At 37.7% G+C, this 27,661-nt stretch overlaps 1 protein-coding gene across 3 annotated transcripts in view; it reads right to left on the bottom strand.

Annotated features, from left to right (window-relative positions):
- Prr16 (proline rich 16) overlaps positions 1–27,661 on the bottom strand; it is a 279,853-nt gene that overhangs the window by 166,574 nt on the left and 85,618 nt on the right. The window lies entirely within an intron of this gene.

Raw genomic sequence — 27,661 nt, 5'->3', positions numbered from 1 at the left:
TTTTTTTCTTTGATCCTCTGGAACTACCAATGTGATTAAAATCAATACTATATTACACAATGATTACTCTCTTAGAATCAACAAAGCAAATATTTTAACAAAATTGATAGTCCCTATAAGTATGAATGGACATAGTACTGTTTTATTGGCACTAATTCCTTTATACATTGGGGAAAAAGGACACATTTCTAGGTTGGAACAAGTCCATGAAGGAAATAAATGCCACATGTCATATACTGTGAGTGAAAACATAGGAACCCTGGGTGTGGATCATTCAATCAAGTATTACTTAATATAAATTATACCTATGCTTCATACCTATTACACACATAACTTCATCATCTTCTTTTTATGAATTGGAAACTCTTAAATAAATATCACTTTTTTTTCTAAAGTTATCTCATTTTCTTGACAGAATCTCCATAATCAGCTCCCAACCTCACTCATCATATTACCAGAGAAGCAGTGCCACAGGAGGGTATGACACCAGGACACCAGGAAATGTCTGTGAAACTCTGTCCCACCTTTGACATGCTTTTGGAAATTTAAATACTCCATAGCAGCACTTCTAAGAATATACAAATACAACATAACATTTCCTGCTTGCAATATGTACAAAAGGTGCTACTCACAAGGTCTCTTTGAATATTAAAACTACTAGGGAATGTGAATATCATAATGAACACTCACACTAACTACCATCATGTAAGTCACTGCATATTTTAGTCTTTTATTGTTTATATTCTATGGGAGGAGCTAACTATAATATCATGAAGTTTATCAATATTTACTTAAATATTGGTTATTAAAATTGAGTGCTCATTTATACTTAAATATTGATTTGTGAAACACAGAACTTATCCTTATCAGGGCATGGTCTTTGTTGCACCACATGCCATCATTATCTTGAACGGCTGCGAGTTCCTTATGAACTGAAAGCATGCACAGTCAAGGTCAACAACATTCTTTTGCTGAGGTTTTCTGTTTTCTCATCACAAGAAAGCCATTGGTGAGTGTTTTTATTGGTTTCAGTATTTTCCTGTGTAAGAAAGAGTATAGACCTATTAATAAAACACTGATGCTTCTGATGCAATAATTTGAGACTATGCTTGTTGTGTGTGTTAAAAATCCCTTTCTTAGTAAAATATTAAAGATGCAATGATCAGTCAGGATTTGAAGAGCAGATTTATTAGATCCTTATAACCCCCAGGACCTGATGCCCAAGGGTGGCACCACTTACAGTGGGCTGGAACCTCCCACATTGATCATTAATCAAGAAAATACCCCAAAAGCTTGCCTACAGGCCAATCTTATTGACACATTTTCTCTGTTGCGGTTCCCCCATTCACAGATGACCATTGTTTATGTCAAGTTGAAAACAAAACAAAACAAAGCAACACAACATGGAAATGGCGTCTTAAACTTTTTGGTTCATTAAGTCACCTACAGGTTTTTGGAACTCAGTTTAAATATGCCTTGAGATTTTGAATTGAACAAGTGATGTTCCAAATATTTATTGGCAAATTAATTTTAGCGCTGAAATTTGTAATTCAGAAATCTTAAGTTTTGCTCATATTCTCTTCAAAACATAACTTACTACCAGCTGTGTTGTAAAACTTCATGGTGAATTCATACTATTGGTTTTGAAATGTGTTTCCACGAGTCTTGCTTAACAATAATAATACATTCAGATAGAGATCTAATTGTACCCTTTCTCTTGTTTAAGATGTTTAGGATTTGATATATTATCATTATACAATTTTCATTTTACCTGGTCTTTAAAGTCTTTTTGTACTTACCACCAAAGAAGAATATCAGCATAGATAAATTCCAAGTAGCATCTCTTTCTATTACCACTTACTAGAACATGTTAAGATGAAGGTTAGATTCATAACACAGCTCTAACTGTTAGAAAGCACAATTAATGAGCAGACAAGCTGGCTCTGTGGGTCAAAGGGCTTACAATGTAACCCTGATGACCAGAGTTTGATGCTGGAAACCTTTGGTGGATGGAGAGGACCAACTCCTCAGATTGTCCTCTTGGCTCCATGTGTACAACTACTGCACACATGTGCTCAAGCTTACACTCACGTAATACATACACACTAATAATAAATAAGAAAATTTGAAGTATAATTACTATCATCTCACAAATGAAAATCATTTATCAATTACATTCTCATATTTATTATCTACAAATACAGAGAAGTTGTCTAAAAGAAACCCAACTGAAAATTATTACTCATCCAATCCACACCAATGCTATACAATGCAGGACAAAAGCTGTAACTGGTTATAGTCGTTGCAAATCTGCTCGCGTATTTACAATGCTCGACATTGCCCAGACATCTTTTATATGTAGGCCAGTCTAAGCCAGGCAATTCCACAATTGAGACTGGCTTTTTACATGATTCTAGGCTGTGTCAAATGAACAATTAATGCTAACTAGGACAGCCAGTTGCCATAAATCAGGAGCTGCTAGGCCACCACACACCATGGCTTCTTAACTCTGTATCCTAGAGAGACATCTATAGAGGGGTGTGATCAGATTTCTTCAGGCTATGGGATGTGGCCTCTTAGAGTGACTAGTGTCTTAAAGGGACAGACCCATGATCTAACACAAAGAAATTAATTTTTAAAACATTATAGCCTGTCACTAATATGTTAGAGGAATTTGCATTCTTTTGCTCTTCTCTCCCTCAAAATAGTTATTTAAAAATAAGATTAACCATAAAGTCCTAAGGGTCTATGGAATTGGGGAAGATTATGGATTCTTTGTGGTGGTATTGTGTTCCCCAAAATACTGTGCACCCTAATAAACTTGTCTGGTGTCAGAGAACACAACAGCCACTAGACAGACATACAGACCAGAAAATGGTGGCACACATGCCTTTAATCCTAGCATTCCAGAGTCAGAGATCCATCTGGATCTCTGTGAGTAAATAGCCAGGCATGGTGACTCACACCTTTAATCCCAGGAAGTGTTGGCAGAAAGCAGAAAGGTTCGAGGAACAGGAAGTAGAGCCTGGTTAAGGTTTTAGGCTTTTGAGCAGCAGTTCAGCTGAGATTCACTCTGGATGAGGACTCAGAGGCTTCCAGTCTGAGGAAACAGAATCAGCTGAGGAAGTGGCAAGGTAAGGAAGCTGTGGCTTGTTCTGCTTCTCTGATCCTCCAGCATTCGCCCCAATAACTGGCACTGGGTTTGTTTTTATTAATAATACCTTTTAAGATTCGTGCTACAGATTCTTCTCTTGATCAGGAATGTTAATCTCATTCTTTACAAAAATACAATGGTGAGTGGTGGTCCAGTAAGGAACAGGAACTTCCCGAGTCAGTCTGAGGAAGAACTGGCTTCACAGGGTCACAGTGACAAGGAAATGAGCGAATTACAGGAGAGGCTTGAACGTGTGAGAGACTTGAACATGTTTAAGGCCAAAACAAGGGCTTTTATTTCTATGGTGGAGTTGGAAGAGCAGGGAAGGACCACGCATGTCAGAACCTGTGTTGATGGAGGTTCTGAAAGCACTGAGTGTAAAACTCTGAACTCAACACTCAAAGCTGAACAAAGAACTCTCTACAGTGTGTAGCAGCAGAACAGGCTGAAGCAGTTGGTGACCATGAGGTCCCCCTCACAACAAAGTACAGGAGGCAAAATTGAAGCACACGGACAGAATCCCCCAGCTTCATAATTACCACCACTCCTTTGTCTCCATTTTGACACTGTGTGTTCTGTTCAGCTGCTTGGCTGAGACACCTGGCTTTGTGCAGTGGAAAAAACTACCACCAAACCATTTCAACCATCACTTGCAATCTTATTCAGCACTGGCATTCCCCTGCCAACTGCAAGCTGGACAATTCCTTCCTTCTTTCTCTGAACAGGTCTTAGAAGGTCTTAGACAAAGCCAACCAAACTAAGATGGAAAAGTTTTCAAGTGAATAACTAGACTGCATTCTAATTACTGGAGGTCTAGTGTCTGCTACACCCATGCTTGGCTTGGCTTATTCAGAAACAGGAGAACCTGAATTTGTTGGAGGGAGAATACCAACCTAAATTTCTAACAAGCTTGCATTTACGTTTTTTGGCTGTTGAAGAATGAATCAACTTCACAGTCTGTTTTGATAACTCCACCCAGAGTAAGTTTGCTTTTTCTTTCCAAAGGCAAGATGCAAAAATTCCGAAGTGTGAGGACTGAATGCTGAGTGAATTTCTCAGGACTCAAAGTTCCACATGGAGCTTACTACACACTTTCATCTCTGTATGATCAATGACACAAGTTTAAAATGCATAGCATGCTCAGGGGTCACAGTTGTGTTATGGAAAACAATGTCTCAGTATTAAGCCATCAGATTTGTCTAGGAATCAAACACATGCCCATAACCCACAAGCTACAAACACTGGTCAATTGAATCCATGTGTGTGGAAATGTTTGCTCGGGAAAGCTGTTTTCAAATGCTAATCAGTATCCCACTGGCAGGAGGCAATGTTCCTCCAGAGAAGAGATAACCTCTTACTCATCCTCACAGCACAGACCTCTGAGAATGAAAAGAGGTCTGTTTACAGGCTAAGCACACTTAATTAAAATGCAATTAGGCAAATCAACAGAGCACTATGGGAATCTCAAACCAGTGACTTCATGCACCTGAAACACTTAAAAAGTAGTTCAGACCCATTTTCAGTGGCCACCATCTAAAAGTTATTACTGTCTTAAAGAAAATGATTTTTTTTTTATTTTGAGATTAGGATTTAATTACAACATTTCTCCTTTTCTATTTCTGAGTCAAACGAAGATGACACCAGTGAACAAGCCAAACTTGGAAAAAGAAAATATATTTATCAATCATCAACCCTGAAATAGCAATAGACCTTAGGAAAGTAGAAAATAAATGACATTTTAACTTAATTTGACAAAACAAATAATATACATAAAGAAATAATGTGAAATAAGTCCCATATTGAAAGCTTGGACTATGTTTTTTCTTATTTTGTCCAAAAGAGAAACCTACATGCAAGTTATATTAATGCTTTTGTGGAATTTCAGTCATCAATTTTAGGAACATACATAAAATTATTTTTAAAAATAAAAAGCATTCCCTACCAAAGAACAAAAATGTTAACATTCAGTATTTAAGAAAAGGAAAAATTAAGATGGGAAGTGTTCAATTTTAAACTAATTTCAGTTTAAGTATGACCAAAAGACATGTAAAGTCTGACCATAAAGCGCATTCGTCATTTAAAAGGCTGACACCATTTTAATTGTGCATTCCAGGATTATTCAGAATGCTGGTGATCAAATACAGAAATAGTCAGTCATTGCTTTAAAATGTATGCTTTTTTCCTAGGTTTCCTTCATGTTGGGGGCAAGACTTAATTTCACCACACTCCAAGTGTGCACAGTCACATAATTGTGATAGTGTGTTGCATAATTGCAGCAGGGGGTGCATGCCTTCCCTGTGATCTTCCTGAAGTATACACAATGTCCAACAAGAGTCAGAGCTGCAAAAACAGTACTACAGCTGCAGTGGCTTCTTAATTATTTGATCCCATCAGTAAAATGCACATAATGGGTTTTCAGGATCAAAATCTGATCACATCCTTTCTGAGTTCAATTGTGGAGGAAAATATCCATTAATAATCAATAATGGATTTGTGGAAATAATACCACATACATACTTCACTCAATTATGCAATTAAATAACTGCTTTTGTTAGCATTAAAACATTTTAAATGTGATCAAATAATAATATATATTGAAGAAAATTATTTAAAGTATATTTAATTGTAATATTACCTGAAAATTGAAATCTCATGATGCCATATTAAGTACACAGTGTTTAGGTAGAGAGTGGCTTTCATAAAGAACATTTCAAAGCCATCTCAACCTGTCAGAGAGTTTATTCAATGATCAGTATCAACTGGATAGAAATGGAGGAAACTTTCCTGCCCCAAAGTGCATTCAATGCTAAGGGACCAGTTTTCCACCTGTCTTTGAAACACTGTGGTCCAGAGTGCTTAAAGCAGGCCCATGAAGGGAGCCTCCCCCACTGGTGTTGGACTGCTCAGTTGGCCTGAGTTAAATGTCCCTGTCCATGTCCAGCAAGTAGAGCAAAGCAGAAGCCTCATAGCAGAGAGTGTCTCAGGAAGGCCTGGGAGTGTGGGAAGCTGAGCACAGGGTGAGAGTAACTGCAGCCCTGGGGACAGAATGGACACTGTGCAGGCTTTTCACAAAATGTGAACCATTGTCCTTTCAGGGGATGGAAAGGAAGCTGGAGGAAAGTTTCACAAATAATAAAATCATCATTTTAAATTTTGCATCCCATTCATTTAATTCCATGAGGAATTACAGAATATATACACATACATAATTTCTCCCAAAATAAATAAATAAATAAATAAATAAATAAAATAAAATACAGCAAAAAAAGAGAGGAAACAACTTGACATCAATTACACTAGTCTACTTCCATGCTTGTGATATATGGACGAGATGTCTATGAACATTGTGTGTGTGTGTGTGTGTGTGTGTGTGTGTCTGAGCGTCTGTGAGTATTTGTGTATATCTGTGTGTGGGTAAATGTGTTTGTGTGTATCTGTTTGTGAGTGGAGGTGATGCATAGGTACCTGAGTTCTGCCAGAAAAGGTCAGGTGTCTTTCTCTATCACTCTTCATCTAGTTTTTGAGATAGAAAGAATCCCTCTCCTAACCTGGGATTCATGTTTCCTGGCCATGCTGGAAGCCCGAAGCCCTAGTATTATTCCTTCTGTCAGCTCAGTTCTTGATGCCCAGTTTGCTGTATGGGTGCTGGGATCCAAGCACAGTCCTCAGTCTTGCTCAGGAAATACTCTTAACTACTCAACTATCTCAAGCTTTTGTGGGATTTTTTTTTTGGGGGGGTGGTTACTAATATAAAAGTTTTCATTGTCTTGCCTTGTCTGAATTAGATCTTCCTTCTGAGATTATCATTCATTATTTGGCAAACATCCTTAATATTTGGAAAAGGAAGTCAAGAGAATCCATCTGAAAAAGAATATCTGTATTCTGTTTTTTATGAAAGTGGGTTAGAGGTTAGCAGGAAGTCAGTGGAGAATAGGGCTTAGTAGTTAATGACCATAGAGTTTCTATTTGGGGTGATGAAAAAATTTGAAAACAAAGACTAAAGTCAACTGCATAATACTGTGAATGTAATTAATATCCCTAATCTGTGCACTTGAAGTGATAAAGTGAAAGTTTTATTTACGTGTATTTATTTAACCACATTTGAAAAGTTAATTGTTTCATATACCTCATCCACTGATTTATATAAATTTGCAGGAAACACATATACCTCCTCCTCGTACCTTCAGCTGTCAACATGAATCAGCTGAGGCAGTTTCAATTCAGGGACTGCCTGGCTCAGATTGGCCTGTGGCCGTGTCTCTGAGGAACTGTATTGATGGCTGATTGACATAAAAGGGACTAAGTCACTGTGGGTGTTACCACTCCTGGGCGTGTGCTCCTGGGCTGTACAAGCAAGCTAGGTGAGAGTGAGTCTGAGAGAGAGAGTAAGCATTCCTTCATAGTACACACACACACACACACACACACACACACACACACACACACACACGTGTGAGCCTGAGTGCATTTGTGTGCACTATGTGGCTGTGGCTATGGCTTCCCATGGAGTGCAGAAGAGGGTGTCTGCTTCCCTGCAACTAGTGTTCCAAGTGATTCTAAACCACTGAATAGAAGTGCCAGAAACTAAAGCTGTCTTTGAAAGAGCGCTGAGTGTTCTTAGACACTGGGCATCTCTCCATTCCTTCTCCATGATGCTTGTCTCTAAGTTCCTGCCTTGAGTTCCTGCCCTGACTTCCCTTACTTTTGACCTGGGACTATAAACTAAATATACCCTCTCCCTTCATGTTGCTTTTGGTTAGTGTTCTGTAACTGCAGGAGGAAAACCAAGCAGAACATACCTCAACTGGGGAATTTTTAAGAAAGAATATCCTTCTTTATGAGAAAAAAAATTCTTATGTAAAGATCTGATCTTTCCTGGATGAAGTCAGTTCTGTTTCATATATGGAAAGTTTCTAGGACTAATTTTCTTCACAGGATGCTGAGGTCAGCAGCAGAAACCTTCCTTTAAATATCTTTTTGATTCTGGAGAAATAGAATAGGAATGAAGGACCTACTGTACACTCAAGAAAGTACAATAAGTAGGTCACTCCCAGCTAACCAGTCAACTAGAAAACAGATCCTGCATTATGACGAGAAGGAAAGAAGATACAAAAGGCTCTCTAGGGGTTCAGAGACCCATAATCATCAAAACATTCATTTGGAAGCAAACCCAGATTACAACTGAAGAGTTGTCAGTAAAACTTAGCACAACAGACATAATTAAATTAATTAACCAGAATTACGTTACTTAATTCTGAATATTTGATTGTTAAGTAGTAACTTTAAAAAAAAGTATGCAAAATGATTATGAAATTTGGACTCTTCCACAATTAGCAGTCTCTTTGGAAGCAAAACTGTATCATGTTTTGTTTTGTCTTTGCATAAGTGCAATATTTTTCATTAACAATTCTTCATCTCTGCCTTCTATGTTGAATATTAATTTATCACAGATTCCAACCCAGTGCTGCTTTCAATAGTAAGAGGCATCTGGTCTAAGTGCAAAGGTAGACCAGGGACCTTGTCAAGAAACCTGTTTTGCATAAGAATAATGAATTTACTCTACATAGATTCATTTGGAGGAGCTAACAATGAGGAAAACTAGGTGATCATGTAAGGAATATTAAATAATATTCTTTCGCTATCAGAAATCTCAGCATTTGTCTTAGCAAATTCTGCCAATATGAAACACTGCACATGTTTCCAGGCAAGAAAAAGAGAAATGCAAGACCTTTGGGACATGTAAAAGAAGCCCAGTTTGTAATATACCTTATTTTATCTAAAGTTCATTTAACTGTGTGTATATATATATATATATATATATATACACAGTTGTATAATAATGACCAAGCAAACAAAGTAAATGACAAGACCATTGCAAGAAAAACCCTACAAAAAGAAATGTCTTAATAGGCCAGGGAAGTGTGTAAATGTTGGTATGGAATGGTTCTCTTTGCACATGAGGCTATCAAAAAGGTTCAACACAGAAAAGACTCAGCAGGTTGTATTTATATGTTTCTGTATGTGAATATGTAACAATGGATGAGCAGAAGAGACCATGAGTGGTGTGGAGAAGTAGCACACACAGAAGGGGTAAGGCAGAAGAAAGGGGAGGAATTATGTCATTATACTTTATTAAACATTTTCTAAAAGAAAAATAATACCTCTCTACTCCTAAGGAAAAAATAAATCAAGATTGACATTACAGAAGCTATAAAACTGAGGAATCACAGAGCACACCCTCCTTGTCAAAAATCAAGCCTCTGGGCGTTACCTGTTACTATATATAGCACATGCCTTTAAATCTTAAACAGCATTGGTGAAATATTCATTTCTTTAATTCACCTTAAATTACCCAGTGATTTATTCTAAGACAGAAAACATTAGCACTCTTGGGGCTGTAGAATTTGGAAATTTAATAGCTTAATCCTGGGTTTGGTCCCAAGCTTGGATGAGACACACAAGCACTCTAAATCGTATTTTTATTTTACTTTATTTTGTGATTTGTATGAGTATCCGATGTATGTTTATGGTGTATGTACATGTGCATGGAGTCCAGAAAAGGACACACAAGGTCATCACTCTTACCCTGACAAGGTCTCTCCCTGCACCTGCAGATAGAGTAGTGGCCAGGAAACCCCAGTGATCCTTCCGCCTTTGTCCCCTCATCCCAATGGTGCTTCAGGTGCCTATTGCCACACTTGGCTTTTTACCTGGATTCGGGGGATTTGAACTCTGGTCACCATGTTTCTACAATAGCACTGTTCATCTGCTCAGCTATCTCTCTAACCATATACATTTTATTTTTCTATAGCAATTTCTTACTCCTTTCTAAAGACAGTTTACTTTCTTGATCTCTTTAAATACCATATTTTAAGGTTGTTTTTTTTTTTTTATTACAGTGTTCAAAACCACTATTGTGTCCTTTTTAGTGTCAGTTTTTGATTCTGCTGTTTCCATTAGCACTAGACTTCTTCACCACAGTCATCATTGTGTGAGCTCTTTTTGCTGAAATTTGCCCATTCACTCCATCTATTTCTTTTACCTCATGGCTACCTGGTTTATAGCCCAGAAACCTGCAGTTTAAAACCAGAGCTTTATCCACATTGTCCAACTGTTTGTTTTGCTCTGGAACTTTCTTCCCTTCTTATTTTGAAATAGAGTCTCATATACCTTACTGTTAACTGTGGTCGTTCTCAGCTGTTTGACAGGGAGGTCAGCTCCTAAGATACTCTGAAGTAGTGGTTCTCAACAGGGGCGTGGTGACCCTCTTAACAAACCTCTATCTCCAAAAGTATTTGCAATTCATAACAGTAGCAAAATTATAGCTAGGAAACAGCAATGATAATAATGTTATGGTTGGGGTCACCACAGCATGAGGAGCTGTATTAAAGGGCTGAAGCATTAGGAGGATTCAGAGGGTTGAGAACCATTGCTCTGACATCTGACAGCTACTGGCTCAGAGGAACACAGGACACTCACTTATTTCTCATGCAGCCGATTCAGCCTTCACACTTTAGCCTGACTCAGACCCTTAGGAGAAGGTCTAGTACAGAAAGTTTCTGTTAGTCCAGAGCAGTATGTAGCTCCTGCTTTCATGTCAGTAGCATCACTAGCCCTACTGTGGGCCTGCTAGGACCTCCCATTTCTACTGATCAGGAACTCAAAGCAGTGGAAGATGGATGTATTGAGTCTGCCAGAGAATGTCAACATTCAGACATGGGTGGAGAGGAAATGCAGAACCCTACCACACTGACCCTGCTGAATCATTGGTTACCGATAGGTTCTGAGAAGGGCGTCCACGCCTTCAGTTGTCTAACATATTGGTGAACCCACAAGCCTCTGATCAATGTCTCCAAAGCTGTCCATGCAGACAGCCTTTGGTTAAATTCAATGAGTAACAGAACAAAACAAGACAAAACAAACAAAACAAAACAAAACAAAACACATGAAGGAAGGAAGTGAGGTTGATAGAGATGGGTGGAATGTGCGAGAGAATAGGAGGAAAGCAATAATAACAAGGCTTTACAAACATGTACACAATTTTCAAAGAACACACAATTTATAAAAAACACAACAACCAAAAATCATTGCCTGAATAGTTACAATTTAAAGTTGAAACTAAAATATAAGGAAATAGACTAAAAGAATACTTAAGAAAAGACAAAGTAAAATTTCAAAGAAAGTAAAACATTAATCTATGACATGGAGCTATAATAAAAATTTCACAGTATAACAAAATACTTCCATATGTCCTACATAATAATAATAAAAGGGTTTGTGAGAACCAGTATGATTAGGTAAGATAAGGAAACAAAATTGTTTCCACTTAAGCTTTGAAGCATAATCCTTCTAAGGATTAGCAACAGAAAGTATAGTAATGAAAGAAAAGGGAAAAAAAGTATTGAAAAGTTGTTATTTCTGAAACTACTGTAAAAGAGTGTAATTCTACCAGTGGCTCCTCATCTTTCTTCTTTATGCTGTTGTTTTATGCACTTAAAATTTATTGATGTGTATGTGTGTGTGTATGTGCATTTACCTGTGGGAACCCACAAAGACCAAAGAAGGTATTGGATCCACTAAAGAGATTAATCATCAGACATTGTGAGCCACCCGATATGGGTGCTGGGAACAAAACTCTGATCTTCTGAAGAAGGCTCAGTAAGCACTATTAACCCTCTTCACAAATCATTTTGTTAGTAGGATGTACCAAACTATAAAACAGTAGGTCCCACTGAGATATTTTCACACATGTTTATAATATATTTTGATGTTATTTACTTCCCCATTTCCTTTCTTGTCCCATCTTTCCTTTTCTCTCATTTCCCAATTCCCTTGTTTGTCCCACATAATCCTCTTTCTATTTTCACACACTTAAGAAGCATCTACATTCTGTACATTTAAAAAAAATGAAGCTGTAACTGTTTCTTGCCTCTATGTTCTTAAAATCACAATAAAAAGAAAACTAATTTACTAAGATTCACATAGTCCTAGAAAGGTGTTGTGTTAAATGATGCCTCCTTTTCTTTGAAAGCAAAGCAGAAATAAATTACCCAGCCCCCCAGCACTTTACAACTAAGCTGAGTCTCCCATCAATTAAAATAAGAGCATTTACTTATAAACCCAGTGAACAGAATACTTCACCTCAAAACATACTTTGAATTTTGTTCTCCAAACCCACAAGTACTTACACACAACATTAAGAATACTCTTTTTCCTTCAGAAATGTATACTTGAAAGAGAATGCTGTAGAAATGTATAGTGACTTCAACCAAGTAACTTTGTTAGCAAAATTTATGGGAAGATGAGATGAGATGACACCTTCATTATCATCGATGACAAAATTATAACAGCATAAAATGTCTGGTTATGCTAGTTTATCTTTCCTGACGATTTGATGATTAAAGTGATAGACAGCCCAAATGCCACATGAACATTCAAGCTGTTGGATTGCATGAGAAATAAAGGCTATGCTGCAATGTTCGCCTTTCTTCTCATCTGCAGAAAGGGAACCCATAAATTACTCCAACAAAGCTGTGGTTTTAGCAAGTCTTAGAAGAGAATCAAAACATTTTAATGTGTATAAATGAAATTCAAATAAGGAATCCTGAGTACTTTACATGTGCTATTTAAACTTTTAATATCCGAGTTTGCTATCTTGAAATTATTCTTAACATGATATTATCCAACAGTTTCCATGATTGTGAAAATTGCATCCATCAGTGCTATTTATATACCCTAGATGTTTTGACAATGCATGCTACTATGGAAAATGTGAAGTTATTACCCATGCAATTCATAAAATGAAAGAACAACAGACAGAACAAGTTTTTGAATTCACTAAATCAACTGAATAAAAAAATCCAGTTCATATTTGACTTTATAATGGACAGAACACATTCTCATCCCCCATTCCTTACCCTCCATTGCCCCCTCATCTCCAGTTTACTCATGGAGACTCATGTATTTCCCCTTCCCAGGGCGATCCATGCATCCCTCTTTGAGTCCTCTTTGTTAGCTAGCTTCTCTGAAGCTATGGGTTGTCCTTCGCTTTACAGCTAGTATCCTCTTATGAGTGACTACATACCATGCTTGTCCTTCTGAGTCTGGATTATCTCACTCAGGATGGTATTTTCTGGTTCCATCCATTTGCCTGCAATTAGTAACTAGTGGGAACTAATGAACTATAGACCAACAGCTGTGGAGTTTCATGGCACTGTACTAGGCCCTCTGCATAAGTGATACAGTTGTGTAGCTTGATCTGCTTAAGGGACCCCCTGGCAGTTGGATCAGGATCAATCCCTGGTGCATGAGCTTGCTTTTTTTGGAGCCCACTACCTGTGGTGGAACACCTTGCCCAGCCTGATGAAGTGGGAGGGGCTTGGACCTGCCTCTATTGAATGTACCAGGCTCTACTGAATGTACCAGGCTCTTCTCCCCATGAGAGACCTTACCTTGTTGGAGGAGAGAATGAGGTGGGTTTGGGGGGAAGGCAGGAGCGGTAGGAGAAGGTAGGAGAGGGGTATCTTTGATTGGTATATAAAATGAATGAAAAAAATCCCTTAGTAAAAGATAATTTTAAAAAAGAAAAAAAAAAGTACAGATCATTTACAATAACAAGAGTTCAAGGAAACTCCATCATAATTTAATTTGGGCACATGCATTTATAAAAAATTATTTATAGACTTTTTGGCTAGCAGGGGTGTTTTTGTGTGTCATATATAGGTGCACATAAATGTGTGTGCCTGCATGTGGTGTGTGTGCAATTGTGAGTGCTTGTGTTTAGAGACCAGAGGTTGACATTCTGTGTCTACTTTGGTATCTCTCTGTTTTGTTTCCGTTTGTCTTATTTGTTTGTTGGTTTGTGATTGTTCATATTTTTAAGACACACTATTTTATTAAATTTGAAGTGTGTCAAGTGTTTGGACAATCTGAGCATTAAACAAGAAATGGCCAGTCTCCCTCTTCCAAGCATTGCATGTATAGATGTGACTGTCTATGCCTGGCTTTTCATGGAACTGCTGGGAAGCCAAATTCAAATCTTTGTTGTTCTGTGGTAAGAAATTCACTGAGCCTTTCCCCATTCCTTGTAGATCCTTAAAGCAATGATTGTGGCATGAGAGCACAAAGAGCTCTATGTGTGTGCATGGATATATGTATCTATGGATGGATGGATGTGTGTGCATGGATATATGTATCTATGGATGGATGGATGTGTGTGCACAGGTGTTGGTGTAAATACTTTTTTCCCAGAAAATTCTTGCAATTCAAGGAGTTACTATAAAAACTATAAAACAGTATTGTGATTTACTGGTATCAGAAGAGTCTAGAATGCTGATTAAATCTAAATAATATAACATGTATCAAAGAACAGGGTTTTTTCTTCATTGTGCAGAACTATAATTCAGAACTGTGATGGATAATCATAATTGACACATATTAATACATACACTAATATTAATATTATTAATACTAATAACAGCAAATTTTGGTGAATTCTCTAATGAGCAAGGTATTCACTTTTTGCTTTGGCCTTCTTCACTTTCTATTCTCATTTCTTTTTTAAAATAACTTTGTATTTGTTTATTTTTATTTTTGTGTGGGTATTTTGACTGCATGCATGTCTGCGCATCGTGTGTGTTCCTGGAGGCCAAAAGAGGGTATCAGATCCTTTGAAGTAACAGATGGCTGTGAGCTACCACATGAGTACTGGGAATCAAACCAAGGCCCTCTGGAAGCACAGCCAGTGCTCTTCACTGCTGAGCCATCTCTCCGGTTATAGATACTGACTCTAGCCTTAGTTATAGAAACTTGAGACAGTCTAACATATGGAAACGCCCTCATAGAAAACAAACACTACTCAAAAGGAACTCCCTCAAAATATGGAATAAATTTAAAAAATCAATCATATGCTTTCGAATAAAGAAAAATGGCATGCATGATATTGTTATAAAAATATATGGAAAACTATTATTGTTTCTAAGCTATCTTCTTGAGAAGAGAATTTGTTTTTCCATCATGCCCTTTTCCTACCTGGTCAAATATCTGCAGACAAAGCTTGTGAGAAGACAACAAAACTTGCATCAGGTTGCCTAGCCTTGGTTATCCTGTGGATGAAGTGGGTTACAGAATATATAAATGGATTGTGATAGCTGTAAATTAAATAGAAAGCATTCTACGGAATTGGAGTGGCATTGGAGAAAGTAAGATGTTTGGAGCCAAAAAGTGTGGTGATATTTTGTTTGTGATCTTACAAATAAAGCTTGCCTGAAGATCAGATTACAGAGCTAAGCCACTAGTTAGCCATAGAGGCCAGTCAGTGGTGGCACACACTTTTAATCCCAGCACTCAGGAGGCAGAGGCAGACAAATCTCTGTGAGTTCAAGGCCACTCTAGGATACACAAGATTGGTCCAGTCTAAAAGAGAAACAAAGCCAAGCAGTGGTGGCACATAACTTTGATCTCAGCCCTTGCGATTTCATGCCTTTAATCCCAGCACTAGGGAAGTTGAGACAGGAAGTGATATGGCTGGGCAGAGAAAGGAATATAAGGTAAGAGGAGACAGGAGCTCAGTGTTTTTCAGGCTGAGGGTTCAGTAGTGATAAGACCTCTAGTGGTTGACTGCTCTGCTTCTCTGATCTTTCAGCATTTACTCTAGGTTTTTATTAAGACCAATTAGGATTTGTGCTACAAAGAGGAATCTCTCAGTAACTAGGCACTCTACCTTGACAATTTGAGGACACTTTTTTTTAAGGCAGAAAATATATTTCAGAGAGTACCTCCAAATTAGACACTAAAAAGCCTTTAATCAGGTCAATGATCTTAACTTTTAATGTCTACTAAAATATGCTTACTCATTTAAACCTATAAAATGGGTCTTATTATTATATCTATTTCACACTAGTAAAACTGAATCAGAGCAGTTAAGGAGTTTAAAGTTACATTAGAGAGGAAATTGAAGATAAATATTCTAAGCCAGGAAGTGTACCAGAACTCTTCTCCATTGAAAAGATGCTTATTAGCATTGGGTTTTACTATGAATAGTTTGCATCCTATTTTAGATAGAGGAAAATGAAAATGCTGGTTGTATTACAATTTTATTTCTGCCCAGTTTTTTGTGTTTTGTTTGAGATAGGGTGTCACGGTGTAGCCCAGGCTAGCACTGAACGTTTCAGCTTGCTACCTCAACTTCCTGAGGACTAGGATTAAAGTTGTAGACCACCATGACTGACATTGGTCTACTATTTTAATTTAAGAAACAGAAAGGGTTAAATCAGGATGACTGAACAACAGATGAATATATTGTCAGAATTTAAAGTACAAATTACTAAAATTCACAATCAAAAAAATATAATTGAGACATATAGTATTTTGATATCATTTAAGATAGATATTTAGTTTTAGAGTTTAAACAAGGATTATACTATAATCTATTTCTTCTTAGTAGACTGATTACCTATTCTTCTTAAGGCAGAAGTACCTGGTCTATTATTTCTTATAATAGTTAGGCATATTATTTTTAATACTAAAATAATTTTATAAGCCGATTAAAAGTATTTTGTACATTATTTCTCTACAGAGTAAGCCACGTGGCAGTAGAAATCCTAAAAAACTCAATATACAGTGCTTACATGCATCTGAAGCACACAGTTATCTTGCAATATTAACTTCAATTATGGATTACCATAGATGAAGTTCATAATCCAATATGTAATATGGGAGCCAATAAATTAATCTACAGTATGTAACTATAAGGAACAGGGAAGAGCAATTTGAGATGAGAAACTTAAAATAATATTAACCAAACAAGGATACACTTCCCTTCCCTGGTCACATCAGTGAAATTCTCTTATGAAATTCTCTTATGCTATGTGTAGGCAAATGCTGTTGTTACACTCACTTTAAACTCAATGGTCAGCATTGTGCCCATCTTCATAAGAAAAGGTATGCACTGTGCTAGACTCCCACATCTGTTTTATTTCCCTGTACTATTTGAAAGCCTGTTGACCTTTTACATGATTTTAAGCAATTGGGCCTTTCCTTGCACATGGAGAATGGGAAATTTCTTTGCTGTCTTTTTGAGAAATGATTTTTTTCACTCTTAATTTCTTTTTTTTCTTTCTTTCTTTCTTTTTTTTATTTTTAGCATTTTCATTGTTTTAAAAATTGAAATAGAATTGCATCACTTTTCCAGTTCACCCTCCATCTCCTCCTAGCTACTCTTCTGAGAAAAAGTCCTTCTGAGAGTCTGAAAACAACTGCTGAGTCGGTCCAGTTAGAAAGTGTCTCTGCTGGTTGAAATGGCTATCATGCTGTGTCTACAGTCTTGGCTGTTCCCTTGCGCCAGCCATCTCACAGGAGGGCTGGGAGGAAGACACAGGACAGTACATAGCAATGACTCGGTAAGCTTTTCCCACTTGCAACCCTTTTGGTCTGAGTGAATCTTATATAAGCCTATGTATCAGTTATTTTTCTATAGCTCTGATAAAACACCATGACTCTAAAAGAAAGCTTACAGTTTCAGAACTTTAGAGTCCATGACCCTTACAGCAGGGATCATGGCAGCAGCAGGCAGGCATGGTTCTGAAACAAATATCGAGAGCTTACACCTTGAAACACATCCCAGAAACAAAGAGATCTAACTGTGAAGAGTGTGGACTTTTGAAACCCCAAAGCCCATCCACAGTGACACACCTCCTCCAGCAAGGCCACACCTTGTAATTCTGTTAAAACTGTTCCAGGGACTGGGGACCAAGTATTCAAATATATGCACCTATGAGAAATATTCTCATTCAAACCACCAAAGCCTACATATGTATGTATATAAAAAACAGAGACAATTAAGCATTTGCTGATAGCAAATCATATGGAGATTATTTAAAGTAATTCTTTAGTGTTGATATAACTTTATAATTTTAAAAGATGAAAACAAATCTGCATTCTTACATGATGGATAGCCTTATTTATTTTACAAAAGAATTAAATCTTGGTTAACTATTCAGTTTTTCAGTTTTCAAAGTTTGTCAATATTTTTATTTTATATGAACCAGTGATAGGAACTCCACTGGCTAGACAGTTTGTAGGCCATAGTGAAGAACTTACTACTATTATTTTGCTAAAGAACCCTAGTAGTAATCTGACTCCTATTGACTTAACCGTAGATCAATGCATCACTCAGCTCTCAACTGAGAAGGTTCTATTTGCAGCAGAGAATGATAAAAATCAGAGACCAAGAACTGGTCAAGTTGTAGAGAATAGGAGACTGCAGAATGCTCAGCTCTGAATAGAATGTCTGTGTCTCACCTCTTCCTCCCAATGCTCAGGAATCATTGTAAAAGAGGGGGCAGACTGAGCAGAAGAGCTAGAGGTGGTGGATGACTATGAAAAAATGGTGTCTTTGGGACACAGCTGGGAAACTGCACATATCAACTTACATGTGGTTTCATCTGTGTGCACAAAACCTATGCAAGCCCAAGCCAGACCAAATTCCGGCATGCTGATGGGAGTTGGACACAAAATCCCATCCCTAACTGGCATGCTATTGGCAACTGTTGCCTGAGAAACTATTTCCTATAAAACTATAGACCCTGGCAAGTAAGTCATGCTCCAGTAGAAGACCACACAGCCAAGAATATTTGGGTGGCACAAATTTGACTAGATGAGAAAAAAAGAAAAAGAGATACAAAGTTGGGTGAGTGAGGAGGGTGATGGATCTGGGAAGAGATGGGGGATATGACCAAAACACGTTGTATGAAACTCTCAAAAAAAACTATCACATATAAAAATAAATATATATGTAGTACAAAGGGCAGAGTCATGTTTGGGGCCATTTATGATATTGCTGGGATTTTTGTCCTAAACCCTAACAAATTCATTTAATAATTTATGAATTTTGAGTCAGGAACTGAATAAGTAACTTTAAAAATCAAATGTTCTAAAATAATGTAGCCAAGAGTTTTACTAATTCAATACATGCTGAGGAATTACAGTAGGCAGATGTGAGAAAACCATGTTTGACCTTTGCAACTAGTAAATACTCAGAGTTGAGATGTTTCAGGTAGAACTCACGTTGCTTGGCATGGCAGCACATTCAGTGCTGAGCATGTAATCTTTGTTCAGAACTAAGGTTGTTGTGACATTGTGTGATGCAATGTAGTCACAGACTTCCAGAAATTCCTTTGATTCTCGGTTGATTTTTGGTCACTGTGCAGCCAGGAACTTTTTACCATTGCCAAATTTTTCATGGCCTTCACATCCAGTTAAGGACTCCTGTGAGGTGCTGAGCTACAGTTTAAGAAGCTGGACTATAAAGGATCTCCCTGCATGGGATACAAGTGACAGACACAGAAAACTACTATTTTACAAGCCATTTTCTTGATCTTAAACATTATATTTGAAATCACAAGCCAGAAAAAAATTATTTCTGGTTTCAGATATTGCTAAGTTTCATCAGTGCACTACCCAAAGGCCACCTAAAACACAGAGTCCACTATAAAATGGAGATAATCTGCTCAGTGTGTATTTAAAAACTTTGCTTAAGCATCAAATTTCATATTGTCTAGTAAGTAAAAAATGCAATAAATGCAGTATAATAAATTCAAACAGCATTCATAAAAATGTTTTAAAATTCAAGAATAGAGGCAAGAAAAATAGCAATTAACTTCAGTCTGTTGCTCAAGTATAGATACTTTTATTTCATAAACCAGTTTATTAGCCCATACTTAACTAGGGTTGTATAACAATGACCTGATCTCTAAGATTCTTTTCTATTCATAAGTTTTATAAATGTTAATGTCTTCTTGTAAAATTTGCTTAGTCAGACTCTAAACCAGAACTCAGGAAAATGAAGCCATTGAGTTTTCTATTTAGTTCAAGTAGCACTTTTAAAGAATAAACAATAAACTATTCCTCTATGTCCTAGATGCTGCATTACCTCCCAGCTTCTAATTACAGGGCAGGTTCCAAGACCTACAAGGAATTTATGATACCACAGATAGTAACACACTCAACAATTTAATGTTATCTTTACTGATTGCTTATCACTTGCTGTGGCTGAAACTTGTGCAGCTGAGGATGAAAAAGAAAAAGAAGCGCATGGCTGTCTGTCCTCATAATTCCATTAATGCAAGTTCCATGCTTTCTGTATGCTTTTACCACTTTGAATATGTAATGTCTTTCTTTTTTTATTAAATTAAAAACTTCCATCTGCTCGCTTAATTAAAGAATTTTACATCTTTTCCTTTGGCATTTCAAAATTGCCAGCATGACCACTCTTGTGCTTTGGAGCCATTATTAAGTAAAATTAAGAGTACTTGAATACATCTTTGTAGTACTGTCTTAGTTAAGGTTGCTATTATTGTGATGAACAACCATGACCATGCCAACTCTTGTAAAAGAAAAGCATTTAATTGGGGCATGCTTATAGGTTCAGAGGTTTCATAACAGTGGGAAGCATGGAGGCACACAGGCAGACATGGTGCTGGAGAGGTAGCTGACTGTTTTATATCCAGATCAGCAGTTAGTGGAGAGAGAGACATTAGGCCTGGCTTGAGCATTTGAAACCGCAAAACCCACTCTCAGTGACACACTTCCTCCAACAAGTCCATACTTCCTAATAGATCCACTCCCTGGTGACCAAGCCATCAAATTTATGAGCCCGTGGGGACTATTTTCATTCAAAATACCACAAATACCATGAATGAAAATCTGATAGCCAAAAGGCTATTAAAAGACTACAGGACTGATAGCATACACAATGTGGAATCCCTGGACAAAGATAATTCCTACATAGGGTGGGGATAAATGGGAAGGAGCAAAAGTTTTTCATGTTTCAGAACAGCAAATAATTCTAAGGCCAACTTCAGACATGAAATATCTCCCCAAAAGACTCAGATGGTAAGATTTGGTTGCCAGTCTATGCGTTTGGGGGAATTAATCAGATCCTGAAGACTCTGGCCTAATCATTGGACTCATCCTTTGATGGATTCATAATATAATGCCATTATTTGGGGGGCAACATTAAAAGGTATCTATTTTTTTCTATTTCTTATCTCATCACAAAATGATTTGTGTACACCTCTATTTTCCTTAGAAGATACATCATTGTTGATCTTTACATTTTGATCATAAGACACAGTGATTGACCCGTAACAAGTATTTAATGAGTATTAAACAAATCAATAAAAGTCAGGGCATCTTTGCAATGCCTGAAAACCTTGGGAACCCCTAAGGCAGCCTGGGTCAGTCACCTAAATGATGACAGCTGTTGTACCAGTGCTCTGAGAGCCTTCATAGGATCACACAACTAGAGACAGTCTACAGCCTGGGTAGTCAGCACTCAGGAGGTAGTATTTTCTGTGCATGCATTAACTAGGGAAGCTGCCCTTGCACCAGGCAACTAAGCTTAGATTTGGCAATCTAGCCCATCAGAATTTCCTGAGGCTTTGCAATACAAATATTCACCAGTATAAGAGAGACAGGATAAAGTCTCCCCTTTTTTGTAACCCCTGATGTGCTTAATAAAATACCTCCAGGAGGTTAATGTGACTCATTGCTTCCTACCTTGTGGCCAGGTCTTGGAAATTTTTAGAACTCTCAGATGGAATGACAGATTGTATTTTCCAAGCCACATATGCCACAGACATACACACACACACACACACACACACACACACACACACACACACACACAGAGTCATATGTCAGGCATCCCACCTTCAGTGTTCCTATTAAAATATAGCACTTAGAAATCCTACAGTGAAAAGTGAGCTCCATAGGTTTTTTTTCTCCTGAGACTTGGTGTGGTGTATGGAGGCCTAGATAGAGGCCATTGTGTGAAACTGTCTGTGAAAGTTAAATCTGTGTTGCCTTGGAGAACCCAAGATGTTGGAGATGCAGAGTTGTGGGATATCTGCTGAGGAAAGCTGCTAACAGGCAGTGGAACCAGCCCAAGAGAAAGAAAGTGTGTTGCAGTCAGTAAGGCTGAAAGGAGTTGGAGACCTGGAGATGGCTTTGACATTAGATATGGAGATGCAGAGTGGTTATGGTGTATAGTCACAGCAATAGAAACCCTAACTAAGACACATGGGTAGAACTTTGTAACTGTCTCTACACACACACACACACACACACACACACACACACACACACACAAATGCAGAGGAAGTGATGCTGAGTAGAGTCTGATGTTTGAATGTAAAAAGGCCTCGTGACTTTTTCATGGTTCACTCTTTTAAAGCACTTGTCATTATAGTCCAGCTATCATATTGTAGGTAAGCACAAGCTACCTGTAGATGCCCCACACAGATATTTCAATCAAGATCCACATCATACCTTGGAATTTTGTGATGGAATAAGAACACAGATAATTCTAAACCCTTAACATTTGAGTTTCCAGAAATCATGATAATATTAGAAATAAGAGATTATTGTTGTTATGTTTAAACTAACAGATCACAGAATGACTTTTTAGGTATCATTAGATAACCAATATGGATCTGGAAGTCTGTTTGGACTTTGGAGCATCAATTTACAACTAGAATTAAAGAAGTCTGAGGTGTCCTATACCTTATGAATACTTTTTTATTGGCAGAAAATATGAACTGTACATTTCACATTCCTACATTAATATTACCATCATGGAATATTGTGAAATAATCTGAAAAAGAATATCCTACATTCCTGCTGATGAAATCATCCAGGTTACCTCTGAAGCCCTCTGCAATATTTTTCTATGTCTTCAGCTATTTCTCCGTGGCAGGGTTTGGTAGTACACAGGGACCACTGCTTTTGTTATTTTGTTTTAGTTTGTTTTTCTTTTTTCTTCTTTTTAATGAAATATACATTATTTTTTATATAAAAAAAAAACAAACATGCAGTGGTCTATAAAACCCAAACTCAATTCCATTCAAATATTTGGAGTTAGGAACTCATCTCTTTGAAAAGTAGCTTTGTTCCCTCACTCTGTAATGCTGTTCGAATCTCTCTTTAAGCCTGTGGGTCATCACTATCTTCTTCATTTCTTTCCTTTTATCTAAGGGAACCTAGAGCCTATAGATGCAAGAATGCTATGCAAATGCTCCACCACACAGGCCCAATGGCTTGTCCTAACATCCACAGAATCTATCTACTCACCAACAAATACAGACATTCCACAAGCCTTCTCGGAACATGCCATTCCAATCCACTAAATAGTATACTCCTGAGGCCAATATAACTCAATTTCATTTCCAGGCTAGAATTTATATTTTAATCTATGTTTCAGTTCTACTATCTCTAAAGGGAATAATTGTACCTTGTCAGTAAGGTTGCCATGGGAATTAAAGAAAACTATCTGAAGTGTCCCTATAATATAAATTGAATTAAATCTACAATTGTAAAGATAAGTAGTAAAGATGATCGCAGAATGGTCCCTCAATCTACCATACCACTGTGCCCAGTCACCTAATGCCAATTATATATGATATGCACAGATAAATTAAGAACATGAACTTATAAATGATTGATTTGAAGGACAAAAGGAGATAATCAAATTCAAGAAATGACTGTGATTTATGATCAAGCAAGGAAAAGTGATGTGTTCCCAGCACCTGTGCAGCACCTCTGATGAAAAGTATGAAAAACTGAAAGGTCATGTGATAACAGCTTAACTAGAAAAGTGATTTTCTAAACCAGAACTGCATCTGTCAGAAGCTCAGTGAACAAACTCCTCCCTGAGAGAAGTGCGGCCTCCAGCTCCTCTCAAGGTGTTGAAAGGATAAAATCAAAGCAACTTTCATCAGTCTCTGTTCTCCATAGGACCAAGATTGATGATGATCTTAACACCCAGTTTTGGGAGAAGATTTGCAGGAAGGGAGGAGATAATGGAAGCCTTGGTAATCTGCAGGTGAGAATATTATACAAAATGAAAGGTTCATAAACATAATGCTTACTTGGTGAAAAGTTAATCTCTGTCTGAATGGTTTTAATCAGTATCATTACAGGACTTTCTTGAAATGACAGGGAAGAGTGTGAAGAAAGAAAACAAAAAACAACTTGGCAAATGTATGCACTGCGGCTAAAGAAAAGAGTGACCCCAGTAATCTGAGCTCCTAGTATGATACAGTCCTCCACTAAATCACATAGAGATATTTTGTCTTAAAAACCAATGATAGGTAACTTTTTTAATAAATATTTTATTTTATAATTAATTTAATTTTACATATCAGCCATATCCCCTGTCCTCCCTCCTCCTATTCCCCAGTCTTTCCCCCCCATACATCTCCCATTGCCACCTCCTCCAAAGCAAGGTCTCCCCTGGGGATTCAGCCCAGCCTGGTAGATTCAGTTGAGGCAGGTCCAGTCCCCTCCTCCCTGCAACAAGGCTGAGCAAAGTGTCTCAGCTTAGGCCCTAGGTTCCAAAAAGCCAGCTCATGCACCAAGGACAGGTCCTGGTCCCACTGCCTGGGTACCTCCTAAACAGTTCAAGCTCATCAACTGTCTCACTTATCCAGAGGGCCTGGTCCAGTTCCATGGGGGCTCCTCAGCTACTGGTTCACAGTTCATGTGTTTCCACTAGTTTGGCTATTTGTCCCTGTGCTTTTTCCAATCATGGTCTCCATATCTCTCACTCATATAATCCCTCCTCTCTCTCACCAGTTGGACTCCTGGAGTTCCACCTGGGGTTTGGCTGTGGATCTCTGCTTCTGCTTCCATCAGACACTGGATGAGAGTTCTATTATGACAGTTAGGGTGTTCGACCATCCGATCACCAGAGCAGGTCTGCTCAGGCACTCTCTCGACCATTGCCAGTAGTCTATTGTGGAGGTATCTTTGTGGATTTCTGGGGACCTCTCTAGCACTCTGTTTCTTCCTATTCCTATGGGGTCTTCATTTATCATGGTATCTCTTTCCTTTTTCTCCCACTCTATTCCTGATCCAGCTGGGACCTCCCGCTCCCCTAAGCTTGCATTCCCCCAACACTTGCCCTCCATTAGCCTCCCTCATCCCCAGTTTGCTCCTATAGATCTCATTCATTCTTTGTCGCTAGATAATCCCTATGTCTTTCTTAGGGTCTTCTTTACAGGTAGCCTCCCTGAAGTTGTGAGTTGCAGTCTGGTTATCATTTGCTTTACATCTAGTATCCACTTATGAGTGAGTACATACCATGTTTGTCTTTCTGAGTCTGGGTTACCTCCCTCAGGATGATGTTTTCTAGTTCCATCCATTTGCCTGCAAACCTCATGATGTCATTGTTTTTCTCTGCCGAGTAGTACTCCATTGTGTATATGTACCACATTTTATTTATTCATTCTTCTGTTGAAGGACATCTAGGTTGTTTCCAGGTTCTGGCTATTACAAATAATAAAACTTAAGCCAGGCAGTGGTGGCGCACTGTAATCCCAGCACTCAAGAGACAGAGGCAGGTGGATCTCTGTGAGTTTGAGGCCAGCCTGGTCTACAAAGCTAGTCCAGGACAGGCTCCAAAGCTACAGAGAAACCCTGTCTTAAAAAACCAAAAAAAAAAAAAAAAAGATGAAAACTTAAGTCCAAGTGGATCAAAGACCTCAACATAAATCCAGTTAATCTGTACCTGATAGAAGAGAAAGTAGGAAGTACTCCTGAACACATTGGAACCAGAGATCACTTCTAAAATATAACACCAGTAGCACAGACACTGAGAGAAACAATTAATAAATGGGACCTCTTGAAACTGAGAAGCTTTTATAAGGCAAAGAACATGGTCAACAAGACAAAATGACAGCCTACAGAATGGGAAAAGATCTTCACCAACCCCACACCTGACAGAGGGCTGATATGCAGAACATATAAAGAACTCAAGAAATTAGACATCAAAATACCCAACAATCCATTTTAAAAAATGGGCTATAGAGCTAAACAGAGAATTCTCAGCAGAAGAAGCTCAACTGGCTGAAAGACATCTAAGGAATTGCTCAATCCTTAATCATAAGGGGAATGCAAATCAAAACAACTCTGAGATACCTCATTACACTTGTCAGAATGGCTAAGATAAAAAACACTGAAGATAGCTAATGTTGGAGAGGATGTGGAGCAAGGGGAACTCTCCTCCACTGTTGGTGGGAATGTAAACTTGTACAGCCACTTTGGAAATCAACATGGCGCTTTCTTAGAAAATTGGGAATCAACCTCCCTCAAGACACAGCTATACCACTCTTGGGCATATACCCAAGGAATGCTCAATCACACCACAAGGATAGGTAACTTTTTAAGAGCTGAATTGTAACATAAAGCATGAACAGTTATAACTACTTTTTGTTTTGTTTCATAATACTAGAGGCTGAGGCCAGAGCATACCAGGCAAATATTGAACTGAGTCACCTCTTCACATATTGTGAAGAAACAATACCAAGTTTCATGTAAAATAGGTACTTAGAGAAGAAAGATTGTCCCAAATTTTAGAAAAAATACTCCAATGGTGTCCCCATCTATCCTGTATATCACAGTGACAGGCACATGTCAGTAATGAAGATAATGTTACTGTAATTATAGCTCACTTACTCAGTATAAATTTGTACAATAGTAGATTATTTACACTGAATCATGGTACCAAAAAATTCCTGAGGACAGCTTTATAATAAAATGAATGTATGATCTGCATAATAACATTGGGAAAATGAAGTGGTCTTTAGACTTAGGGGTTATAACTAACATTTTTTTCTTTTACCTTTTTGCTATTTTTCAGAGTATTTTTAGTGCAATGTCTCTCCTCCTATTAAGCAGTTGTCAATTTAATTCTCTCCTCTTGTTTTCTTCATCCCTTCTCTCTTTTGTTTCTTCCCTTTGTTTGTAAGTTACCACACTAATCAAAGTTTGGTCTAAATAGTCCAAAATGACTGGCTTTATATGATATTTCAATCATTTTCTAACAGTGTGAACATAGTTCCTGTCTATAATACTCATATAATGATGTCATCTCCAACTCCTATTCTCAGGAAAATCAAGTGAGTTCACAGAAATAAAGGTCTTCCTATTACACCTGACCTGTAGCCCATATGTAATAAAAGGTGCTTTGTCATCTCCCAGTTCTCATGTGGCCTACTGTGTAAACAGAGGCAGAAGGCACAGCACACATTACATAACCAAAGCCCACATCTGTACAGCCTTTCAGACTTCCCTGACTGGTGTGAAAGGTTTTTAAGAGTGCGCTGGAAAGCAGCATTCATAACTTGGGTTTTCCCCAAATAATCAGAAAAATATCTACTTCATGAAAGATAAGTGTATAATGTATATTAGACACTGAACATGTAAAATTTAAAAATGTGTAGTTCCACAGTGTCTGTTCCCAATTCCTATTCTAATTGTGTAGAAGTTCACTGAGTCAAGTAGATTTGGGGTCTGCTTGATTTTGATGTGTGATGCTTTTGCAAGGCTTTTCATATAAGTTTATAAAATCTAAAAAATAAATAATCACAGCACAGAAACCTGTGGAAGTTAAATCTATCTTGAAGAAGATATTGGTATTATTCCTTTGCTATTTCATTTTTCTGAAAA

Source organism: Onychomys torridus, chromosome 13, assembly GCF_903995425.1.
Source record: "Onychomys torridus chromosome 13, mOncTor1.1, whole genome shotgun sequence".
NCBI classification, from domain to species: domain Eukaryota; kingdom Metazoa; phylum Chordata; class Mammalia; order Rodentia; family Cricetidae; genus Onychomys; species Onychomys torridus.
Note: the sequence above shows the minus strand (reverse complement) of the source record. Positions and strands in the feature narration are given on the sequence as shown.